This window comes from Pistacia vera, unplaced genomic scaffold, assembly GCF_008641045.1.
Source record: "Pistacia vera cultivar Batoury unplaced genomic scaffold, PisVer_v2 Contig357, whole genome shotgun sequence".
Lineage (NCBI taxonomy): Eukaryota > Viridiplantae > Streptophyta > Magnoliopsida > Sapindales > Anacardiaceae > Pistacia > Pistacia vera.
The window spans coordinates 1,039,951-1,045,774 of NW_022196176.1; the positions used below are offsets into that span (position 1 = coordinate 1,039,951).

Consider the following 5,824-nt stretch of genomic DNA (forward strand, 5'->3'; position numbering starts at 1 on the left):
AAGCACAGGAAAATAATCGGCCACTTTAGGCTTTCCAGCTTCCACCATAATACTTCACACTAGCTCTCGAAACTCTTTGGAAAACTCTGATTTGGGATCAGCCAAATCAACGGAGAATATAGTGTTTGATATCAAATTAAGAGTAGTAGTGAAAGCTGCTCGGCCAATATCTATGGCTTTACTGGCATCGCAACTTTTTTGAACATAAGAAATGAACTATAGCACTTTCTTGCGCCGGAGGTCTTGATTAGCATCCAGTTTTTGAGTAGTGAAAATATCCGAGTTGCTGATTTTCCTGAGAGTTCTCCACTCAGTGGAGGCTGGTAGCCAAGCCATGCTGAAGTCATCATGCTGGTGGGCGAGGAGGGCGTCGGGGACAGAACAACCCTTTGAGTTCCTTATGAATAGCAAAGTATAAATTAGAAAGCAAATAATCAAGAGCATCAGGACCGTTAAATCCATCATAAATCCCACCAAAAGCCGGCAACTGGCTGTCCGTGCATCGTTACATTGCTGGATTCTGGCGGCTGGTGGTGGTTGCCGATGGCCGACAGTGGCAGGGTTGGTGGGGGTGTATTGTTCATTTTCCAAACTTTTATTATCGGACTATTTTTGCTAAGTTTTTTAAAGATAGGGAGTTATAAAATCTAAATAATATTTAATTAAAGGACAATTCAGTAATTTAAATAACATACTCACCAATTTATTCATTCTAACCAAATATATTAATAAAACATACCCACCAATTTATTCCAACTAACCAAACACATTTTCCTAAAAATTTCCAGTAATCTTCCAAGGTAATCTATCTTTCCAATAATCCAACATTCCCAATAATCTAACATTCTTCAACCAAACGCCCCCTAAGAGTTTATGGTGGTGAGGTTCTGAAACTACCAGGAATATTCAGCAGGCAAGGAACAGTTACTCCTGCCCCGACCTTGAGATCCTGACAGGACTCCCAAGGTTTGATATCTTAACCATGGCCCTGGCAAAGTCCATTCTGAACGTTGTTCCATCGCCTGATGTATAAGCCTTTACCAGGGTTGCAGTATTCTCATCAGCCATCAATTGCTGATCAGCAAAGAGTAGTCCTTTCCCTCTCAGCAAACTCCGGAAATAGTGTGTGTCGAAATCTTATCCAGATGAAATTTCAGAATCATTTAGGCTGCTGTTGCTGTTGTTGGCCTGGCAATTCAGGTTTACCTGTCCCCGTAAAGTTGTAGAGGCGGCCTTGAAAGAACTGACAGCTCATTTTTCCAATGTTGTGTGCCCCTACAGATAGCAATAGCGAAGTAAAAATTTTATTCAAGCAATGAAGTTTATGACAGGAGATAAATGGGAAAATTTAAAGAGTTTGTAACTAAAAGACTGACTGTTTCTCTTTCATTGAAGCCTCTGAGAGAGAACAGGTGAAGTGTCTGGGAAAGATTGCCATCAGGTTTTGGAATCTCATCCATAGTTTCCAGAAAGTCTGATTCACTACTGTCTATCCTGCCTGTAATACTGGATGGTATGGGCCAGCTTGCTGTGATTTTTAGATACAAATAAACACATCAGGGAGCTGAAATATAAGAATAAAAATTAGAGTAATACTACACCCACAACCTCTTCACACAAACTTTATCTCACAACCCCAACGTGACAACTCACAATTGGTCAGCCGCAATTTATCAGGTGGGACCCAGGTGAAACCCATTACGAGCTGCCATGTCGGGGTTGTAAGAAGAGGTTGTGGGTTAATATTACTTTAAAAATTACCACATTTGATCATTCACAAGTATATATTTATGATTGTGAAGTAACACAAAAAAATTTCAAAACACAATCTAGCCATGATAAGTTTGGTTCAGTCAGTTCTATCAACAAGACCAAGCAGTAGATTAATCTAATTTGTCTTCTACAACAAAACCACGCAGAAAGGCAAATTATACAAACCTAAACTTAACTATAGCCAAAATCCTGTGGCCTGAAAACTCATCAATCAACAAAGTAAGAGCTGAGCATTGAATTGTACCAGAAGAATGCCATCTCTTGTGGCGAGTGCTAGCGTGTCAGCGCAAGAAACCACCCCTGGACAAGCCCTTTCAAGCTCTGCCTTAATCAGATCAATTTTATCAAAACCCTTCAGGGTGCTATGGAGAACCGCCCACCTCTCAATGGAACGGTTAGTATTGCCATTGCTATCATCCAAGAACAATGAAGCATCACAGGCCTGGTTCAAGAAAACCCCTCAAAATTAAGAACAATTCCCTTATCTAAAAGTTCAATAGCAAGCTACAAAAGGTAGAATCAACTGATCACAAACCAAGGCATAACAACAAACTTATAATTACCATTTGGGGATCAGAACTTATATTATAATCACAAAATCCACAAAATGAAAGAAAGAAGCGCAATAAACCACATCAAGTATTAAATTCACAAACTTACAATTAAGGCAAAACAAATATCATACCAAGATTGAATCAAACAGTCATAAGAGAGGATACATAAACAAAAAGGCACCACTAATCCAAGAAAATCCACAGAATATCAAGAGCTTAAGAGATTGAAAACCTTAATCAATTAAATTAATGCTAAGAAGCAAAATTTACTAACAGAATCACATTACAACAAAACACACAAGATCAAGAGAAGTACAAGAAATGAACAAAAACCATTTGAGAGAAGGTCAAAATGAAGCAAGAATCAAGAAAAGAAGCAACAAAAAGCATCAACATATACCCTGATGAAACAGTCTTAAAAAAAGACGCGCAAAAGAGCAGCAGAGACATCTTTCTGCTCACAATAAAGCTGGCACATCAATACAATATTGACCTCACAATCTTCTCAGCATCAGGATACGACTCTCTGTGATGGTCATGCTCTACCCCAGGATTTGGCCCCCAAAAACCGCCTTGTTGAGTTTGCAGAAAGACTGAAAAGACTGGATGAGTTTCGATATTCTTCTCTGTTTGGGTACTTTTTTGGGGGTCATGAGAGAGAAAAGAAACGAGATTAACAGAGCCAAAATTACCCATTTGTTGTTGTTTTTTTTTTTGTTTTTTTTTTTTTAGATTTTTAAGTTATTTTTGTTTTCTTTTCAAAAATTTCCATTTTTCAATTTTCTCATAATTTCGATTTTTCTCTCCATTTTTCAGATTTTATTTTAATTTTTCAGTTTTTTCCCCTTGTATTTTTTTTTTTTCAAGTTATGTTATTCTTTTTCTTCATTTTTTTTTAATTTATTTTCTTATTTTTCATTTTTATCGGGGGTTTAGGGAAGTGGAAATAACCTTAATGCCCTCCTACTTTCTAGCGGAGTTACCTCTTGGATATGTATTTGTAGTTGAACAATGCTATACTTATAACTAAGTCATACAAACAGATAAAAAATAAATGATAAAACAGTCATTTTACCTAAATTTTGTGTAATTTTTGTTTGTTTGTTTATACGATTCAGTTGTATGACCTAATTGTAAGCAAAACATTATTGTTTATAGTTTAGGCATTCACGGACTAATGTGGTATGGGCAAAGCTTGTTATATCATAATCAACTATTATATTAGTAACCGCAAATAATAAATCTATTGAATATAAAAACAATAGAATTAAATGTCAATAAAATAAAATGATAAAAAAATTAACAATACCAATAATGTGATCAATGACAGGAAGAGATCCGATAAAGAATACAATCTTAGGATGAATGTCGAGGCTTGTGTAGTACACAGTTTCCTTAAAACAAATTCGCCTCCTTCACTCGGGTACATAAGGATTTGAGCAGCGTCTGTTTTCGGGGATAAAATGATTGATGAATAGCAAGAGAAGCACTACTCTTCTATTTTAACGAACTGAATTAATCTTTAACTCCAAAAAAAGAAAACCTTAAAAACTAGAGAGAAAATGAGAGATTGAAATTTTGGTGTGTTTTAAATGAGAGGAAAAACACATTTTTATACTACTCATTACTCAAGATGGGAAAAGACATTGAATTTGACTACCTTTTCACTTTCCAACTCTAAAACATATTCTATTAATCCACTAACTTTTCATCTTTCAACTCCTTAATTTATTCATTCCATTTATTTAATTCAATTTATTAAAATATTCCAACAAAGCTTGGGTGGGAAAATGTAAATAAATCTCTATTTATATTAACCCAAATTTTTGAAAATTGTGGTAATTTTGCTTGTATTTAAGGCGGAGGAACACGTTAACCCATTCGGCTTGAATTGACAACAATTCTGTTAATATGACATTTTAACATTAATATTCGCATGAATCTTGCTTGTCCAATATGGGTTCTGTTTGACCAAACTAATTACAAGTTGACACATGAAATTAGTGAGAGATATTAGTTAGAAGTGTTAGTGAAACTAGTATTATCATATATAATAACCACATAGATTTGGATAACATCGCCAAATTTTTGGGCATATTTGGTAATTTCGAAACTCTTGGGCGCTATTGTTTCTTCTCCATATTCTTTGACAACCGACAGGTGTACGAGGTTCAAATAATGAGTAGGCTCTAACAGGTTTCAGCAAACAGACAAACCAAACTTATAATATAAAAACTTATGGTGCAAACATCCACATAGATAATTTGTCGTATTTTATATTTTATGAAATATTGATTCATCGTTCATGCACGCTTTCATCTTCTTCATCCACACCTATTATTTCGATAAATTAATTCTGCTTGATTCGGAATGAACCATGCATTAATTGGGTAACTTACACCTTAAAAAACTATATATTTTTGTTCAAATCATGCTGACGCCACTGCTACAAATTCTCCAAAGTGTTTAAAAGAAATGGTATACTGTTAAAGAGAAAGTGAGAAACATCAACAGCCATCATATACAAACATAATTCTTGCATATTAAAACTACTTCCTGGTGTTAATGGCTTTTTTTCTTCTTCTCTGGTGTTTCATATTAAAAAAAGAAAAAGAAAAAAATGAGATTGCAAAGATAAAACAATTCATGCGAAGATATCATATACAAACATAATTCTTTCTTTGTTACATATATGTGCTTAATTTAAGTGCTTTGTAAACATATTTTTATCAAACCGATTAAGCCATCAACAAACTTTGAAGAAAAAGAAAAGAAAAGAGAAAACAAACCAAATATAACTTAATTACAACTATTCTGGAAAACAAAGTGGTAAATTCAATTTCACTATACCATCGTTTGGGAAGCTTAGAAAATTTTCCCATTTAAATGTATAAATTTATGATAGAATGAGATGTTAACATCAATTGGGAAAATCATTCAGCAGTCCTATCACAGACTACATATTCACTGCCAAGAAAAACAAATTTAATTTGTCAAGCAAAATGTCAGGTTGCCGGCTGCATATGTAATATGCGATGCTGCCACAGTATTTAATATTATTAAGTATTAATTATTATTTGAGGATGTGATGCTAATTATAAAATTATAAAAGTAGTGGAATTACTTGCATTCATATCTGGTTTATCATCATTTTCACTTCTTTCTAGTAACAACTTCTTATTAGGAATTAAACTAAGAATGTTTAGTTTTATTAAAAATATTATATTGTTGAGAGGTTTAATTAAATAACAGATTTTCTATAAGATTTCAAAAATAACATAAATTTCTCGACTATTGGTGAGTCGTCAGTGCACCGTTATAATTTATAACATGATGAGTTAATGACTATTTATGATATTACTCCTCTATTATTTATTTTAATACTGAAAACTTAATGGCAATAGAAATTATACTATAATTGCAATTTAGTTACCATTTCTTGATATTGGGTTTATTTGTTTTATATTATATTATCAAGTTCTTTTAAATTTTATGAA

General features: G+C 33.7%; 1 pseudogene; it reads right to left on the bottom strand.

Annotated features, from left to right (window-relative positions):
- Positions 1-216: 216 nt before the first annotated feature.
- On the bottom strand, positions 217-3,023 carry LOC116139675 (annotated as a pseudogene).
- Positions 3,024-5,824: the final 2,801 nt, after the last annotated feature.